Source organism: Cynocephalus volans, chromosome 10 (genome assembly GCF_027409185.1).
Source record: "Cynocephalus volans isolate mCynVol1 chromosome 10, mCynVol1.pri, whole genome shotgun sequence".
NCBI lineage: Eukaryota > Metazoa > Chordata > Mammalia > Dermoptera > Cynocephalidae > Cynocephalus > Cynocephalus volans.
Window position 1 is genome coordinate 70,081,400 of NC_084469.1, and position 21,368 is coordinate 70,102,767.

Here is a 21,368-nt window from a genome sequence, read left to right on the forward strand (position 1 = left end):
GGTTTTCTAGGAAGAACCAGTGATCATGAAGAATCTCGGGAGGAGGACAAAGCCCATGCACAGATGTAGGAGTCTGTGAAATCACTACTGGAAGAAAATGTACAAACAATCCTGCATGGCTGCAAATAGGCTGCAAATGAGCAATCGGCCTAATATGATTTTGGAAATGTAGTCATGTGACAGAGCTAGGACTCTTAAATTATAAATTTTCATTGGATGCCATGGAAGAATTGCAAGCAAAAGAGTTGCTTGGCCAACTTAGAATTCAGAAAGATTGCTCTTCAGAGTGATGGAGGGATCAGAGGGAGAGAAGCTGAAATGACCATCCCTAGAAAAAAAGCTATTGAAAAACTCCAGAAGACAATGATGAACTAAGGAAGAGGCAATAGAATGGAAAGGTCAGATGAGATTAAGGAATAATTGATCAGATGTGGTCCATGAAGGAGAGAAGGATTGATTAGACTTCACATTTCTACTTCTAGTGATTAGATAAGAGAGGGGCTCTATTGTTAGTGCAGTGGAAGAGCAAGGAGAAACAGAGTCTGTTGCTTATAACAGAACACCTGAAACTGGGTAATGTATAAGAAAATGAAATCTACTCCTTACAGTTCAGAGGCTGGGAAGTCCACAGTCCCGGGGGTGCATCTGTGAGGGCCTTCTTAGTGAGAACTCTGCAGAGCCCTGCAGTGACCAGGGTATCACATAACAAATGGCTGAGCAAGAGAGGTTTAACCTCCTCACTTGATCTTCTTTTAAAGCCATCAGAACCATGCCAATGACCACCCATTAAACTATCAGTGCATTAATTCATTCAAGAGGGTACAGTCCTCACAATCTAATCATCTTTTAAAAGCCCCACCTTTCCATGACCATAGCAGGATTTCTCATCCTCTCAACACTTTTACAGTGAGGATTAAGTTTCCAATACATGAAACTTTGGGGAACACATATAACTCATTGCAATGAGTAAATTTTGCTTATGTCTGATACTTAGTTTTATCAAATCATGGCATTGTTACCAGAACAAAAAGTGAGAGTTTTTAACCCACTTTATTTTTAAATTAACAAGAGTTGATGCATCCACATTGCAGTTTAGCAACCCCACAAATTTTTGAACTATAACTTATAAGACACAGTTTATCCAGGTCCTATCTTTTGTTCAGTAAGTTGAAGAATAACATCTAAATCTATAAGGTTGTCTATGAGATTGGATGTCAGGGGAAACAAATCCAAACAAACAACAATGAATACTCCTGGGGCAAATTTTTGCTTTCTCTTAGTACCCAGACCTTATTGGTAAGTGACCTGCTTTTGCACCATGACCTCATTCATTGAAGAAACTCCCTTTTTACCCCTGGTATCCTTCTGTTAGCTACTGTAGTTCTGTTCCTCTCTCTCTCTCATGTTAATTCCCCTGGTGGTATTCTCCCTGCTATCAAAATTATGCAAAAAATTTCTATAAGTTTATTAGGCATTACTCCGTACACAGCAGATACCCTATTTATTGGTTGACACACTAGCTATTTAAAATATATTTCTGTCATGCTAAGAAATTTTGCTGAGACGATTTGAGAGTAGAAAACAAATTTCATTTGTGTTTAAAGAGAAAAGTCAGGGAGATACATTATTCAGAATCCATTCTGCACCAGGTACTGTGCTTCTATAACGTCAGCTATCCTCCCAACTAGCAATATGAGGTCGGTATTACTATGCACATTTTATGAAGAAGGTTATAGTACTTAAGGAGGTTAAATACCTGCTCAACATGCCACAGTTAGCTGAGATTTTATTCCTTTCTATAATGAGATAAAATGCTGCTGCCTTTAGTTGCTTTCCTCTGGGAAGATGCTTAAAAGTCACTATAATTTCTACTTCCTCTTTTTAGTTACTCCACAACCTTGTGGAGGTCTTAGATCTCAACAGACTAAAGAACTGCCAAGATGAGACACACTTTAGAACAAACATTCATTGTCTCTTATTGTTTTAATAATAAAAAGTGATCACTTTCTCTTGTTGTGGAAAATTGGTTGGATGTATTCACACCACCCATTTTCATGGTTGCTCAGTGAAAGTCCAAATATTTGCAAGAGAGATTTAAAGATGACTTATGAATGTTTTCAATGTCTCTCTCTCTCCCGTGTCTAAGGAAGCATGATTCTTCCATCATATATTAACTACCTTGTCCTTTTTGATTGCATAGAATTCAGATATCGATGTATGAATGGGGGCAAGAAAGTTAAAATAAGCAAAGCCACTAAAGAAATCCATATGTAAAGTGCTATTCCAGAGGGGAATGCGAGTCAAGAACTCTGCAAATTGGATTTAATAACATTTTAGATTTTTAGAGTAAAGGAAAGAAAAGCTTTCAGTGTGGGGGCAATATTGTGGAGAGATGGGAAAAACAAATTTTCAGTAAGATTTTAGAATCAGAGATTATTTTACATTATTTAATTTTCTTTTAACTATTTTTTATGCTGGACTAATATTTCTTTAGTTGGTACTTCATGAAAAGATGTCTACATATTTAGTGGATTGTATTAATTATGTTCATGTAAGATAGAATAAAGAAGCTTAAAAACAAAAACCCTTAGATCTAAAGGCAAAGACTTTAAGTTAATTTAAGTTCTGCCATGTTTTCTCAATGTAATGATAGAGAAGAAACCTTAACCTCCAGTCCTTGATTTTTCACATGGAAAAAAAAGGTAAAAGAAAAAAAAGAAGAATGATATCTTCTTTCTATATCCCAAAGACTAGCAATATAAGAAAATCTGACAAGAAGGAGCTGCTATGATTATCAATTCAGCAAACTAATGCAGGAAATTGCCAACCTTGTAAATAATACTTTTAAAAAAATGCATCCAAAATTTAAAAATGCAAACTGCAAAGATTAGACCCACAAGTTATTATGGTAATTCTATTTCCAGAGAGCTTAAATATAGAATCCTATAACTGATTTTACTTTTTATTTTAAATGCAATTTTCAGTAACATAATACTAGCTTTTAAAATGATTTCCTCAATTTTGTCCCTTTGTTTACAATCAGACATGTTGATGACTGGCTTAGTTTCAATGAGTGACCAACTAAGCCTAGACCTGTACTGCTTTTGATATGCATTTAATGATTTCTATAACTTTTTAAACTTCATTACCCTTTTATAACACTCTACCACTGCTATAGCTATGTCTCCCTGTTACTCACTGTTTTTATAAAGCAATGCAAGCAATTTCCATAAAAAATTCAAGTAGTTGCACAATCTGGCATGCTATTGTTATAGATGGTGCCAACTATGTGAGAGAATAAAATGTCAGGTAATTAGCTGATGAGCAACAGCCCAAATCTGGCATAAAAAGGGCAGTTCTGGATGTCAACATATAATATACAAAAAAGGCAAATGTTTGAAAAGTGAAATCTGGAAAATTTAAAGATCAGACTACACCTGTGTACACAAAGAAAACAAAGAATCTGGAGAAGAGATGGGAACTAGTCATGACGAGCTTAGGAAGAGAAGCAGGTAAGGTCAGCTAAACTTTCCAGACCAAAGAGACTACACAGAAGAACTACAGAGTTTCAAACCTTGAAGTTAAGAACAATTTCAGTGTGAAGGAAATTATAAAAAGGAAGAGGCAGAGGAAAGGTTTGATATCCATTTTAAGAAGTTTTGATATGCAGCTGGATAAAATTTCATTTGAGAGAAAAAAAAGATACCTACAGAAATAATAGAAATTGAGGTGTGTCTTGTAGAAGTTCATGATAGAAAGATAGTGTGGGGCCAGACGAGGAGAAATTTTGTGCCCCTTAGGACAGTCTTGCTTCCCTTTCATTCAATTCTTTGTAATCCATAAGTTTCTTATTAGGGGAAACTTTGAATTACTTTTCAGTACATGAATACTTCTGGTATCTCTGGAATCAAAAAGCAATATGAGTTGATTCTAAGGTAAAACAAAAAAAAAAAAAAGAAAGAAAGAAAGAAAGGACCCTTTATTCAAGCAGAGTTTGAATAGTACCCTCATATAGTAATTTAATACCTGTATGCTCTCACCTTCAGATTTTAAGCCTTCTCCTTCCCCCTACCCTGCTCCTGTCAATTCTGGTGAAAGCTTTAATGATTGGCTTAATCATCACAGAGTCTCATTTTTCCTCTTTTATAAAGTAGTGATGTGATAGTGAAATTTGAAGTCTCATGTTGTCTGTAAGGAAGAGTTATACAGCCTGTTCCAACTTTTTTTAAAAATCATGAAAATATCAGTTATAGAAGGAAAAAAAATTAAAAAGAGACACAAAAATGAAAATTCTTTCCATGTTCAGTTTTGAAACAACTGAACATGGATACAGTGGGAAATGTAATAAAAAATTATACAAAATGTCTTGAGCCTTGACAGATTTCTGCAATAGACCATCAATTGGACTATTTAGATTATTCTTTAGATTATTGTCTATGAACTCCCTGTTGTATTTTTTCATATTGGAAGATTTTTGTCTTTTTGTTTTCTTTTGTTAATTTTTTGGTGATGTACCTAAAGGAAAAAGCATCAAAAATAAAATCAATAAATCTCAGTTATAATTTTGAACTATCCGAACTAATCCTGGGATTTCAGACAAACCACTCAACCTCTTCAAGCATCAGTTTTCTAATCTATAACAAGAAGAATGGAACAAAATTATTGTATATAATCTTAGGCTGGGAAGTAAACTTATGTACATATATTTAGTTAAATATTGAAATAAAAATTCACTTGTTCCTCTATTAGTTTTGTCCACATGTAGTGAAACTCTCACAGATAGAGCTATCCAATGTACTATGGAATATCGACTTCCCCAAAAGAAAATCTTAGACTATTCTGCACTTATTCTGGAATTTTCCATATCAGCACACTAATTAAATACCATTAAGTCCAGTGTATCTTCTCCTGACTTGCAGGAGTCTTCTGTCCTGGACTTTCTCTCTGATGCACAGCAATGCTGTCCTATTCTGTTTTCCCTACATCAACCCAGAAACATGAGGTCTCTGTTCACTTATCTTGTTAATATTGCTGATGTGCACCTGTTAATTGTATTCATTTTCATCTGCAGTATTTCCCTTGATTCCTTTCAATTCAAGTACAGCTACACTCCCTCCTCCCAGGAATGGGACTCTGGAGCAAGCCCTTTTGTAGCTTTCAAAGGGGAATATACAAGACTGCATGGAATTTTAGTTATTACAGAAACACTCGATGGAGGGAAATAGGCATTCATTAAAAATGGTTAGCAATGAGTGAAGAGACTGGGACGTGGAAGGGATTCTACCATCTCCAGAAGTCCAGAAACTTCAGCAGTACTTTGTCTGTGTAATCCAATATTCTGAGTAGTAAGCATACTCGAAAGAGCAAAGCATATTGCTCTTTAAGTCTTCAGACTTAGTGTAGCAACAGCTACCTCATTGTTTATGCCTTGCTATGAACTTGCTTTCACTCATAAGCCAACTAATAGGTGATCTGAATAGCTCAATCTTTCCCATTTAAAATGGTTATTGAAACAACTTTGGTAGAATATTTTGAAATGGAAAGATTGACTCAATGAGTACCAATTCCCAGAAAATCTATACAACTTTATGGCTTCCAAAAATGTTGTAATGGGCTGTGCTCTTCAGATGTGAAGGCAAAGATCTTTAGAACATGCAAAATATCATAAGAGACAATGATCTCATTTGCTATTCTGGAAAATTAATACATGTCTGAGATTCTAGCTCCTTCTTTTCACTATAATTTCTTGGAAACTAATAAATTGATACAGATTATAAGCAATTTGGAGGAGGCTGGTCTCACTCATTTTGCTTTGAAATTTACACCACCAGCATACAATATATGACATCTACTATGACAGTGGTCCTAAGATGCCATAAAGATCACCTCATCCTGTTTACACTCCTCCTATCTGCATTAGTCATAGCTGAGAGTAATATGAGTACATAGGCAAGGCTAAGAAAACAACATGTAATTCTCTTAATGAGTTTTTGTTCTGACAAAGTGAGATTTATTCCAGGAATAGAAAAATGGTTGTTATGAAACATGCTAACATATTTCACCATTTTTGATAAAAACTACATAATATTGATGAAGAAAATCTAAATAAGTGAAGAGACATACTGTGTTCATTGACTGGAAGAAACAATAGTAAATCTGTTAATTCTCCCCAAATTAACATATAGATTTAACGAAATTTGTATCAAAATCCCAACAATTTTTTTGTGTGCATATAGACAAGATTATTCTAAAATTTATATGGAAAAACAAAAGATGTAGAATACGTAAAACAATTTTGAAAAGGGAGAATAAAGTGAGAGGAAATCAGTCTACTCAATTTCAAGAAAAATTATATGCATGCATTGGTCAAGACTAGGAAATTGGTGGAGGGATAGACACATAGATCAATGGAATAGAACAGAGAACGCAGAAATAGATGAACACTCTCGTAATAATCTGAATCAAAAGAGAAACAGTCCTCAATCAAAACATGGTGGTGGTCATGTGAAGGAGAAAAGTCAGGAATGGAGGAGCCATGCTGTTCTTATTCAGGGAAAAGAAGCCGGTCACTGAAAGCAGAGAGAAGAATTCATGGGGGACTATAGGAGGTTAGGAGAGAAGAAGAAGTGGGGGGCGGGGAGAGAGAGAGAGAGGGAGAGGGAGAGGGAGAGGGAGAGGGAGAGGGAGAGGGAGAGAGAGAGAGAGAGAGAGAGAGAGAGAGAGAGAGAGAGAGAGAGAGAGAGAGAGAGAGAGAGAGAGAGAGAGAGAGAGAGAGAGAGAACAATTGCTTTTTAGTTTCTATAAGTCCCAGCTAGGAAGAAATTCAACATTCCTTTCAGTTAATCCTTTCATTCCTTGAGTTAATTGGAAAAGGAATCATTGTTGTTGTCATCTAGGCTACCAGCAATCAATTCAAAGACATATATACAACTTACAAACAATTTAGTAAACTAAACAGTTCAGGTACAAGAATGAACAGAAGTTTGCTAAGAATTTGACATTTCATGAATAGCCTTCATATTTTTGTGCAGAGAATGGTTGAACAGCAATCTCTCAGGCAAGATCAGGAAAATCAGGAGGCAAAAGTATAAGACGTTTAGATTTAGGATAAAATTTAGAATGCTGAGATGGCATATATGAGGCAATAAAAACCAGTGCTTTATGGACATGAGCACCAGTGGGAGATGCATGTGCATAATAGCCTCACTGGCCTGAGATGTACACAAGTTCTAGGACTAAATCACCTTGTGCAAGTCACTTAACCTTTCCATCTTTCATCAGTTCAACGGAGATAATAAAAGTAGCTACAGGACAGCTGTAATGATTAACAATAAAGCATAGCAATCTAAATGAAAATGTTTTAGTGATATTAGGATTGATCTGTTTTAATTTGTGTTATCTGTTATTTGTTTTAGAGAACGCCTATAGATGTAGACACTAAAGTTTCATTTGTTAAAATTTCACAAATGTATGTACAAATGTGTGAGATTTTGCTCTGTCACTTGAGACACTTGAAGTCACGTTTGTTTGCAAAATATATCTTCTTGGCAATTGCTTGTTTTATGACAGATAATGTGTGTTAGCAGAAATTAGAATACAAATTAGTTATATTTATTAAATAACTGTTTGCTAACTGCCCTAAGGAAACCTATAAAATTTAAGAGTTTGAGGTAAGGAATCAAAATGAACTGGCTCACCTTAAGTTATATAGTTGATATAAAGATATGATATAATTGGTAGGTATACTGTTAAAGGCTGTTAGACAGCCAGATAAATGCAATTGATTGTGAAATAGTTAATTTAATTAAGTATAGACATTTAATTCACCTACCATGAGTCCCAAGAATGTGATGCAATTGAAATCAAGGTTTTGTTACAGTTCACTGTTGTGAGCTTTCTGCAATCTCTGCCAAACAAAATGAAATGAACAGAGGTTACATATTCAAGGCCTCTATCTTTTATTCCTTAAAGCTCATCAATATGTGAACCCCTGGGGAGTTAGCTTTCTCACTTTGTATACCAGACCTCACTCATTTGAGGATCACAGTTTGATGAGTTATGTAGAAGATCTCTGCCATTGCTCCCTAGACCCCCTACCCCCTGCAAAGAAGAAAACCTACAAAATGCTTAAAATGAAAAGGGGGGGGGAGCAAGAGCAAAAAGCAAGGTGGAAGCTATACAGTATACACATACACACACATATATTAGGTATCTAACACATATAATATTATATCTACTGTATACATATATCAGGGTATTAAGATAATGTAAAAAGAAGAAAATATTTTAGGAATATTTTATTGTGTAGACAAAATTCTATACCTTGGAAAACATAGTGTCCTGGACTCAGAGTGACTCAAGGAGAGAGAACTTTAAAAATAGTTTACATAAATTTTCTAAACTGCAATAATTTTCCAGTCTCTTCTTACCTACTCAAGCCATTTCCTAACTGTTTATTGTAATTAATCATCCAAGTCCATATCTCGGTTCATGTGTCAACTCCTCTAGCAACTCCTATCCCATTGTATTGCTCTTTTATTGCCATTGCTAGTCTAGTTTGCTCTTGCAATGCTCCTAGCCTGTAAAGAGAGTGGCATCCTGAAATATTAACTTATTCACATAAGATGTGAATAAGTTTATAAATGCTCACTAAAATTTATGGAATAAATGAATGACCGATTAAATGAATTAATGGATGATAGATAAATGGATGAACGAATAGATGAATGGATGAATGGATGGATGGATAGATGAAGAAGCAGATAATTGTCAGAGTTTTAGTCAAACTACACTATTTTATTGTCATAAAAACACCAAAACAAAGTGTTAAAAATAAATACCCAGCACTGTAATTTTTTTAAATGCTTCCTCATTATCCACTTTATTGTTCTTCCAATTCAGTATAACAGGCAGATCTTCTTTCTCCTAAAACTGTATCAAAGAAGAAATTTGGGGGAAAACACTTTTTTCTTTTAATTCAAGAAATATTGAACATCTTACAAAACCCCTACACAAAAAGAGATCAATTGATGCTATCATCAGTGCCCTTAAACATAGCTTCTAAAAATGAGACATTGATGAAAAGGAGTTTAAAAGCTGTTCCCTTTACACAATTCTAAAATAGTTGATGCTATTTCATTTTTTTCTCCTCTGAGCTTTCAAAATACTCATGCTGAGATACTGAGATTGTATTCAGTTCATGAAATTAGTGACATAAAGCTTCACCAGTCACCCCTATTATCTAGCACAAAGACGCCAAAGCAGAATTGAAATCCTATTATATATATTGCATTAAATTGGTTCCCAGTGGGACATCTTAATTAAGATGTGCTTATTACCTGGGTCCAGATTAAGTGGCATAGACTGTATCATAGTCCTTATAATCAGACAGAAAGCAGGGTTAGCCCAGGTCCCTATTTGCTAATGAAGCTAATAGCCCATTGCCTTCCTGGTACAATAGTGGTGGGGGAATTTTTAATACTATACCAGACACTTTTAATTTAATGTTAAGAATACACATAACCCTATTGCCCTTTCTTAAGTAAATACTTGTAGGTTTTTAAACATTACTTTCCTGAAGAGAGATTTGCATCAGACCCTCACTTTGCGCTATGTGGAAATACCAGGGTTCTTCCACTAAATCTAGAAAAAGTGAAAAAATTTCTTGATTTGACTTCTTTCAGTTCTGTCATGTCCCCTCTACAACATCCAGGATTTCATACGCCCCCACCCCACCCCACCCCCCACTGCACATATATCCTCTTCTGACAGGTCTTCACCTCCCCTCTCAAACTATTGAGAATCCCCAGTGCAGCAAATCTGAGCAGCAAAGCTGTTTGTAATGTTACAGCATGAGTCAGGATTCAATCCCCATGGTCCAAGATGGCTGAGATGTTGCTCTCTGAAATTTCAAGTGGGATTTTATGTGTTCTTTGTGATATCAGAGGAAAAAAAGGTATTTCCATCCGGGCCATCCATACTACCATGTACCTTTGCAGTATCTTCTTTTTTTTATTTTATCTTGCACTTTGCTAGAAAGTCCTATCTTCCTAATCTGATATGTATCAGGATGCAAACAAGGGGAGGAGCTACCTCACATGATTAAAGAAAGTAGGAAAGTTCGCTGAACAAAGTAGTAGGAGGCTTTCTCAACCCGGTTAATACCCTCTGGTTCAGCCTGATCAACCTGTGAGTAAAATTTTATCAAGTGCCCTAGTTTTCCCCACTCTTGATTATCTAGGAAACCCACATCTGAATTAAATATTCAGCTGGATAGTAAGGATCCTATGAAACAACCCATGAAACACCTTCAAATTCAGTATTGCTGAAAAAGCCAGCATAGTTACATAAATATTTGATAAAGGGGATTCAGTTATTGGTGCTGCAATAATTATACAAATTGTAATGGTAATCTTCACTATCAATAATACCTTTAGAGGAAATGGCATTCTATAATTCACTCACAGAGAATAATAATATTAACATACTGCTGACACTTGGCAAGCCAATATCTCCCAAGCTGGGCTCACTTGGTAATCAGGACAGCAAGGAACCTTAGCAAACACATATTTTTTTGGCTGCTGTTCAGTTACTGGAGTGTCAGAGAATATTTGGCATTTAATGCTATGCAAAGTATTGTTCCCGTTTGATTGTTGTATACTATATAAGCCTTGGAGCATGACGTGAAGTAATTTAACAACTGGAATAACAGGCATTTGGGACAAAACTAATTTCATAGGAAGGCTGATCACAGACACTCAGCTTGTTCATAAAAATGTTACCTTGTCATATAATACAAAGTTGAAGATCAAGTAATGGGGGAAAAAGAGCTGGTTGCGGGGAAACATTACTCAATTCTGATGGCGTGCAGTCCAATTTTCATGATAATGTTATCTTAGCTCTAAATAGCTAGATCTGCCTTGATCTTTACTTTTGTGTCTCTCCCAGCCTTTGAAAAGTAGGTGATTGAGTTAGTAAGTTTGTCACTGTTTTATGCTCTGTCACACGACGGCTCTTCACTTGTGCCTGGCCACCTGTCGAAAGTGCTGAAATATTCTCATTGGTGCATCAGATATGATACAAAGACATGGGGAAACACAAGTGAACAAGGCAGAGCTTGAGCCACTTCTGCTAATGGGAGTCTATTTTCATTTCCAACATAATTTATACAGGTATATTCTCAGGAGTCAGTCTCCCTGTTGTACTCACATTCCAAAGTCACCTCCCTTTAGTTTCTGTTGGGGAAGAGGAGGGTTTATCTTAGGATCCCCCAGATTCACCCACTATCCAGATGCTTTTCAGCATTATGCCTCCTCTCTGCTAACTGTGATGCTTGCCACTGTCAGTAACTGTTCAGCACTGATAGAACTGTGACAATGATAGAATCCTGTGCCTTCTCCTCAAAGTGGAGCACAGGACTGAGCATGGGAAAAAGTCATGCTTCTTTTCACTGTCTATCTTTTTTTTTTTTTTTAATTTCAAAGACCCACTTGGTGTTTTAGAATTCAGTGAATCCTTAGAGTGTAAGACCTTCAGATTCTTTCAGAATTATTCTCTAGACATACACAGTTCACTGTACCCATTCTAAACAGCCTAAGTGATGCCGACTCGTCTTTTCCCTGGATTACTCTAATAGCCTTTCTCTTGAAATTCCTACTTTTTCTGTTGCATCTCAACACTCAATGGTCCACCCAGCAGCCAACATGATCTTCAAAAACAAAAATCAAATATGTTCATCCCACCACCAAATGTAGAATAAAATAAATGCACATTTAAAATAAAAAAAACAGATGATATATAATATATAGATATATAATGCATCTCTCTCTCCCAGTGCAATGTACTCATGAAGAAACAGGAATTTGGACTGGTTTATTTATTTTTATAATCCTCAGTAACTAAATCCATTCCTAAAGTGTTGTAGAACTCGATATACATCTGTTGAATTCGTTAATTAATTATGGAGTAATTGACATCCTTAACATTATTCTACGACTTCACAGAAAGTTCTACATATTATTCTAAGGATTTGGTCTTGTCTCATGTCTTTCTTCCTAGTAATGCTTCTCCCCATTGTGAGATTAATTTAGTTTCAAAAGAAAACAAAACAAAAACAAACTAAAAACACACGGGGATCCCTCTGCAGGACAGTTCATTATGAGTTTTAGTAGTGTATGCTCCTTAGAAAACTGCACCATGGGTTTCCGATGAGCAGTTGAATCACACAAACACACTCATAAACACACTCAATCTCAGATATACAAACACACACCTGATGGAATAAATTTTAAACAACAGTTTAAACCTATAAAGAACAAACCTGTAAAAAGAGAAAACTCCTAACTGCCCTACAATTCGCAAAACCACCCTTCTATGAAGTATTTACTAATTTATGTTACCCTTATTGTGCTTACCTTGTTCAAAGGGGGAAATAGGCGCATAATATTTATGTGAAATTCATAATATTGGCTTCCAAGGAAGGATGTTTTTCTGAATGCCAGTTAGAAGATCAATGTTCTACTGTCCAACTCTCTCATGTTTTAAGGGAGGTACAGTGCTTAAATCATTGGAAAGAAATGATTCTTTGGACATTAATTTGGATAATCATGACCAGTTCTGGGAAGCACATTTAAAGGAGTCTTTTAATGAATTAGATCATATTCAAGACTTGTCCATGACTTGATCAGAATATTAAAATATATTTTTTTTCTGATTGAAATGTGATATATAGTCTTCTTGTTTTGACCCATGAGGGAAACCACTTTTCAAAGAGGGAAATAGGAACATAATATTTATGTGAAAATCATAGTATTGGGTTTTAGAAGTCTCTGTTTCCATATGCATTTAGATCATTTAAGTCAATATACCTTTGCCTGGTGCATCAAAAAAAGCTTCTGGTCTCTGGATCATGAACTTCATTTCCTATATTTATATTTTTTCCCTTTGAAAGAACCTTTCTGTGGTCCATTAATTCCACTTTTGACACCTTAAAATAAGACAAAAATAGTTAAGAATTTGGTTGCTCCTGCCTACTCATCAAGTCTTTCAGATGATTGATAGAAGGACAGAACTATTCATATCTGCCTGGCAGAAATCAGTTTGTGCTCCAAGAATCAGAGAAGACTGAAAGTCAGGAAGGGCTCTGTGATTCATGGCAGAGGTGGTAGGTGCTTGCATGAGTATAAAAAAGTGGAAAAATGTGCAGGCAGGTGGAGCAGGGAGAGACTATAAGAACTTTAAGAACCAACCACATAAAACAATATTAAACATATTTTAAGTCATCATGCATAAATCTCACTGCTAATATTACAAGACTTCTGCCAACCAAAATGTTATTCATTGTTCATTTGTAAGTTACGGAGGAAATATAATTAAATTATATAGCAGGACCCATGTCTGGATAGCAATAAGCATTTTCGTATATTGCTGATGTTTCCTATTAGCTTTTACAAAAACTGCATGGCAATCTAGTTCGACAGATGTGCTAACAAAGATGGATGTGACATTACATTCTGGGTTTTGTTGTAGTTGCTGTTTTGGATGACTATAAATGCAGTTCTATGTGGCTGATATCCTGAACTTTTACTTTTTAGTGCTTTAATGGATTTCATGGTAAGATAAGATAAGCCTAATTTTATGTAAGACTTTCACGCAGTTTGTCTCATCTTTTCTTTGTGAATACACCACGAAGAGATGCTAGTTGAAGCACACTCTTTATGACAATGGCACAAGACTAAGCAAAGTTGGGACTCGGCCAAAAAGGCCTGAGAAGGGGGCCTTTGAATCTGAGGCTGGATCACTGAGCAAGGCAGAATAGATTCCCCGGAAAGAGACTCTGTGATGGGGACTTGTATACACAAGGTTTACTGGGAAAAGCTCTTGGGGGGTTATACCTGTAAGAAAGTGATGGAAGCAGAATTGGACAGAGAGAGAAACTGACTTACAATGAAGTTGCGATTGAGGCCTCAGAAAATCCTACAGGAAACTCTGAAGCTGGACTGGCCCTTTACCATTGTTGAACATTGAGTCAAGGCAGCAGGGCCTTTGCTTGTCCTCAACAGCCAAGCACCACCTGTGACTGAGACAGTGCCCGGTAGGACCGACAGCTATGAGCTATCAGCAACCAATGTTTCCAGGAGATAGAGAATGGAAGCTTCTACTGTGAAGAGGCATCTGGGCAGAGCACCACAGTGTCTACCATACTCTGCTTCTGTCTGGAAAATTAGAGCCAAAAGAGTGAGTGAAATCAGAGGGCATATAGAAAAATGAATTTCAAATGTGGAGATAGAAACTTTTGAATGGACGATGAATGCCAGAGAGACCTTCAGCAGGGACAGTAAGTAGCCAAGGTTTTGGAATAAAGGAGATAGCACTGATGAAATTTTTGTCAGGGTGAAAGGAGGCGATTTACAAAGAGTGATGTCCTGATTACAAGACTTTAAAATATAAATTTCCTGAAGTTACTGTATTGGAACCATAGGGGATAGTGGTTTAAAGGCACAAAGGAGGGATTAAGAAAAAAAAAAGATGCATCATTCCTAAAACAATCAAAACTAATTTCATCTACAGTGATACCAAAAAGTTGAATTTTTTATTTTCTTCAGAAAAAAGTATCCCCATCTTAAAACTGCAGATGTTTAAAGGAGAAAGTAAAATGGATAGAGCTAAACTTTGATCAAGAAAGCAAAAAACCTAGAGCACCAAAGAAGCATTTTAGGCTTTATACCAAGGTGTCTTAAGAGTGGTAATACTGACATTGTAGACAAGATAATTTTTTGTTGCAGGGCTTTCCCGTGTATTATAGGATGTTTAGCAGTATCGTTGGCATCTACCTCATAGATGCCAGTAGCAGCCAACCCTCTCCCAAAGTCATAGCAACCAAAACTATCTCTAGGTATTGTCAAGTTTCCACTGGGGTGAGGAGATGTGTGTGCAAAAAGTTCCCAGTTGAGAATCACTGGTCTAAGTACTCTCACTCCCTTTCATTTCAGTTAGGGTGACTAACTACTCTGCCTTGCCCAGGGCTGAAGTGATTCTCTGCAAAGAATTTCAGTGCTAAAACCAAGAAAGTCCCAGGCAAACAGCTCAGATTGGTCACACTAACTAGCCTGTGTTGTATGTTGGACCTGAAGAAATACATTGTTATACCAACTTAAATAACATGCAGCAGAATTGCCTAGTAAGAATTTTCTTTTGCTCCTAAAATGAGCATCTGTTTTCTCCAGGATGGTGTTGGAGTGACAAGCTGCAAGTAAAAATAAATAAATAAATAAATAAAACAAAAAGTGAATTCAATGTAATTTTAGCAAATTGCAAATCCGGTAAAAGGTATTTCATTAAAACTTAACAATATGTAAAGATGGATATTATTTTTCAGTCGCAATGAAACCAGGAAATTCATCTAAGTAAAATGGTATTATATTGTAAAGGTCTTAATAGACAATGATTTTCACAAATAAGTCTACCATTCAAAATTCAAACACTTAAATAAAATTAAATGCCCAGCAATTTATAATTGACTTTCAGCAGAGGTTTCACAAAAGAATCACATATTTTTCCAGTCCATTCATTTATTTCCGTATGATAAAGAGGTTGAAGAGAAAATGATTTACTTAAGGGCACACAGTTAGCATTATGTTCTCAATATGTAGGCGTTCTAAATATAGTAATGCAAACTAATTGGAAATTTACTAGAGAGAGAAAAACTAGGTTAAATAGTGTTCCTTTTGCTGAAAATGCATTGTTTAATCATTAAATAAATAGTTGTTGAGATCTTACTGTTTGCTTGGGACACTGTTGAATGTTGTGGGGGGGAGTTCAATAATACTTTTGCTACAAGATAGCAAACTTGATGGGCACCAGTAAATCACTGATTGGAAAAAAGGAATTCAAAGATAATACAAACCTTTCCATAAATTCTTTGAAGACCCCTTGTCAGGGCAAGAATTGACGTATTCTCCTTTGTGTCCTGATTTCCAATAAAGTTATTGGCACATTGTGAGAGTTCAGCAAACATCAGCTGTAATGAACTGAAGTGAAATTGATGTATAACAACAGATTCAATTGAAAAAATATATATACACAGGTATATATGCATAATATGAAATTTTAAACCACTGCTCTTCTTCAGACACTGATCCAGGGAACATTGCATCTCTATTGGAAGGCGAATTTCCTTAATGTGCAGCACTGATGTGCAACACAATGGACAGGGGTTTAAGTTTGTCTAAGTTCTGACATTTATTCACTAAGTGAAGATAGTAACCCTCTTCACCATCTGCTTTCCATGTTTCATGCTTATAAAACCTACCAGTGGAAGTTTCTTTCCAGATTTAACGTTCGAGTAGAATCTGGTCACAACCTTATCCAGGCTCATTTGGTTTTATGATGAGAAATCAGTTGGAAACTTTCCAATGTCAGAACTTTCAAGAAAAAAACTTTAAGCTCCTTGTTTTGAGGATGTTGCAGATGCAAAAAATGCAGTCATCTCCATGTTTTCCCCAAATTCTCAGTACTATTCTGCAGATGGCACCATATGTTCTATTTTATAAACTCCATTTTATTTAGCTAAGGTGTTTTCGTTTAAATGCAAAGCACAGTGACTACTATTTGAGATCATAAAACAAATATAAAAGCAAGTTTTCGTATTCAAAAAATTAGAAAAAAGAATATATTGACATCTATATTTAAGAATACAGAAAGGAAAAGAATGGAAAGAAAACCATTACTCATTATTCATATCTCACACTGGATTTTTTTTTCTCTTCTTTAAGCATCCTCGTCCCTCTGTCAACCTCCGTTGAAGTGTCTATTCCTGTCAATTGTCTGTCACTGCTTAATGTCATCCTTAAAAAGACTAGCTAACTTTCTGAGTGACATTGTAACTTTAATCAATTTGCATTTCTGCCATAGTTGGAATTATTTTTGAAAACTTCTGCATCCTTCCTATGTTCTATGAGGCCTTAATTGCCTAGAATGTCATTTGATCTATAAACTTTCTGCAAGTGGTTTCATCTCAAAGAAGTCTGAGTGAGCATGATGAACATTTCTTTCATAAGACACTTTAAACAAGTTCTGAAATCATGACTGGTACATAGTATTATGAGATTTGGAGACGACCTATTGCTTGGTCTGTTGAATTATTTTTTAATATTTCTGACTTTTGGGAGATATAGCACAGAAACCTATGGTAGTTACTACATAGACTTTGAAATCAAATTGTTTTGAGATCACGGATTTCCCTTTCACCAATTCTGTAACTCCAGGTGCTTCACATCAACTCTGTTAACCTTGACTTCGACTTTGCAACACTGGAGATCAAAAATACATCACTGATAAGATTATTGTGATAATTAAGTATAACTATACTGCATGCTTCATAATTATAGTCACTCAATCAGTGCCCACTTTCCTTCCTTTGATGCCTGTCTCTGGGAAAGCTTTAAAAGATATCTGCTAGGTGCCCCAAACACAAAACCTGAGTAGAAGTCATAGATGTGGTGACAAAGAGTCCTGGCTATTGCTTACAAGGCCTGATTTAAAACATTCAGTTTATTGCTGCTATATAATATGCATCCTTGCCAGACTACATGTGCCATTCTTCATTCTCTGTCTCAGTCTTTCTGTCTGTTTTATTAATACTCCTTTTTCTCCCTTCTTTCCTTCCATCCTTCCTTCTTTTCTTCCTTTCTTGCTTACTTTCTTCCTTGCATGTGCTCCAGCAAATAGATGCAGGGAACTGACATAAAACTATGTATGAATTGGTATTTACATTTTACAGATGAAGAAACTGAAATACAGAGAGGTTTAGGAACTTATCCAAGTCTACCCATCTAGAAAGTGCCAGAGCTGAGCATGACAGCTCTGTCTGTTTTTTTCTATTGCACCTGCTGCTCTGTAGCAGCATTTCTTGGCCATCCTATTAGTGTCTCTGATGAAATGACACTAAACCTACCCTTTTGTTTCCCTCTTAGGGAAGAGCTGATTCCAGGCCTAATAGCAGCTATTAACATTCTCATACAAGGTCCTTTTAAAATGTAGGAATAGCTTTGAGATTAATTTCTTTTAAAGCAAACTTGAATTAGCTTTTCAGTTGATGCTGCGAAGAGGAAAATAGTCTTGCCCAAGGTCGATAAAGATTTGAAAAGTGAGGTTAATAAAGCAGAATTAGATGCAGTTTTAGTGGTGATATGTCATGTGCAAGCTCATAAAATAAATAGCAATTATCACATTAGAAAAACGAATGTCTTAGAATGGGAGCTGTTTGTGACAACTCCCTCTCTGTACCACTCTCCTCTGGCTTGCTCACTTCATGCCTCTGTTATTGACTAAATCAATGTACAACACTCCCCACTCTTGTGCTTAAGATGAAAGCTAACACATTCCATAAAAACTCAATAACTAGAGATAAAACCATGCTATGAAGAAAACACCCCTTTCTATATAATGTTTGCTAATACATTATTGGCTTAATGTATTAGCAAATATTGTCTTATACTTTTTGAATGAAATAAGGATTACTTGCTTACATATATGATATATATATAACATAATAAAAAATTCCCAATTAATGGTATCAGATATTATGTACAACATACTACATACTGAGTGCTTATTTTATGTTCCGTCTCTGAATTCTTGCAACAGTTCAACAAGGTAGTTATCATTATTGCTATTTTACAAATCAGAAATAGGAGTTTGGAGAGGTCTAATGACACATCAAGTTTCACAGTGCTGTAGAGTGACACTGAGAGAGTTTAAACTCAGTCTTGTAGGGATACTAGGTCTTAATCCTAAATGTATTTCACCTTCCTAGATTTCTCATATAAATGATATGATGGCCACTAACAATGGCAGACAGTCACATCTTTCCAAAGCCGGGAGACATTAGTTCTAAGTTCTTTAGTAGTCATATAAATACATATATCAATGTGGCTAAATTATCTTCATTTCTAAGTAATTTCAGTCAAGAGAAATATCTTGACTGCTTTTTGAGCCCTTTATAATAGACTTGTTTATTTGTTCCAAAGATCACGTGCTGTGGTAGCTTCAGGTCTGTAGCAGAATTATAATCCTCCAAGTAGGGCAGGACCCATAGCTCTTTCTCCATGGCATGCTTCAGTATCATAATGGCCACCACTAGACAACCCCAATGATTGTTGTCCCTAAGACAAATGCAAGCATTGTGGTGAATAATGTGACTCTAACAATATCTGAAGTACAAAACAATGTTACCTCACCAACCAATATAAAATGGCTTGCCAGTGCTCAGAGACAAGGTTGCCCAAGATGTATGCTTAACTGAATTGTTTCTACAGAGCAGTTGGTTTGGCAGCTAAGTAAAGGAGAAACAGTGAAAGGAAAGTCTGGCTGTCTGGCACTGTTGTAGAGGTTGCAGGTTCATACTCAGTTGTTGTTATCACAAGCTTTATGTCTACCTGGGGATATCTGGAGGCCATTGGTGCAGTCAGACCTGGAACCTAATCCATGAGCATTTCTGGAAAAGCACCCATCTTAGTGAAAGCAGAAGCATCTAGAGCAGGGGCTCTCAACATGCAGTTCCCAGACCAACAACTTCCACATTACCTGTGAACCTACTCAGGTTAGATTCTCAGACCCCATTCAAGACCAACAGAATCAGAAACCCCGGAAACTGGGCCTGGAAATCTATGTTTTAACAAGTCTTCTAGGTGATTCTGATGCACACTAAATTTTAAGAGCCAGATTTTAGTACAACGCTTCTCAAATATGAATGCATTTTTAAATCATTTGGGGAAGTTTGAAACTAATCATAATTGAATAAAAATATCTGGAGGTAGAGCCTAAGAATTTGTTCTATGTTTTGTTTGCTTTTTTTTTTTTTTTTTTTTGCTTGTTTGTCTAATAGATAAGTTTAATAACTATCTAGAATGTAAAAGTTAAGGGTGATAGCTCTGGAATTCCATAGATTTCTATTCAAGTCTAAATCATACCTTATCTCAGAGACTTTAACTCTGAACTTCTTTCAGCCACCATGTTATCTTTGTAAAATGAGATTAAAATACCAAAGATATTTTATCCTATGTTATGTGTCAGACATGGAATGATTGTTTTGCTTGCCTATCCCACCTTCGTAAGGGAGGTGTTAACCTTTTTTGCAGCTGAGGATACTGAGGCCCAGATAAGTAATTTTCTAAAGGTCACTGGGTGAGCAATTGGTGGAACCAAGATCTGAACACTGGCTTCTCAAACTTGAAACCCATTCTGAGCTACTATTTGGCAACAATCTGAAATCACAGAACAGGTTTCCCAATGCACTGGTTCTTTTCTTCCCTCCCAACATTTTAGGGCACATTTCTCATCCTCTTTCTTGCATGTTCTTTAGAAGAATAATGTTGAGCTGATGGATATTTTTTGTAACTCTGCTTTGTAGGGGCTAATCACCTAATTTCATTTCCAAAAAGAGAGAGATAAAGAGAAGGAGAGAGAGACAGATTCTTTTAACTTTAGGGAGAAAGAAGAGAGGAGAAGAAAGATTGTGATTTCATGGAAGATTTTAAAGTTTCTGGAGTTCAAGTGTAAGTGAAATAAAAAAAAAAAAGCTCTGATAGTATTCCATTCATTATATACTGCCCTATAATCTTTTACAGATTGTTTCCCTCCCCTACCAAACCCTTTTTTTTTTTTTTCATTATAGGATACAATCATTATAATTTACAGCTAGGAAACAGCTTTGATATGAACAGTAAAACTTGTCTCTTTTTGGTAACATTTTTAACTAAGCAATTGACAGCAGCGATAGCAACACAGGGAACAGGATGGCATTTCTATCCTTGTACTGCTACAAACATATTTTACCAATAAGCTACAGATGGCTTTTAGTACTGTCACTGAAAGGTTAGGCCTGTGCTCAATAGAATTAGTTTGTAAGTCTGATATGAAAGAGCACTATAAGAAAATAGAATAAAAATACTTTAACCTAGAAAAGAAAAAAAAATTGAGTGTTTTCAATGTGTCTCACACTCTTCTAGGCACCTGCCATGTATCATGTTATCTGATCTCCTTGAAACACTCTGAAGAATAGCTGTTATTATTCCCATTCTAAAGAACATTAAATAATTTCCCCAAGGTCATTCAGTAAGTGACAGAGGTAGAAGTTAAACCCAGGCACTTTGCTTTCAGATACTGGGCTCTTATCCTCTCTTGCTGAATATATTTTTCTAGCGGACTCTGTGTTGCTCCTAATATTTTCATTCATTTAATTAACTACCGTTTTTAATGTCTGTCCTGTGTTAGAGACTGCTGAAGGTGCTGGGATTACAAGGAAAATTAATGGTCACCCACATCTTGAAGGAACTCATGACGCTCTATTTAATATACTGAAATTATTC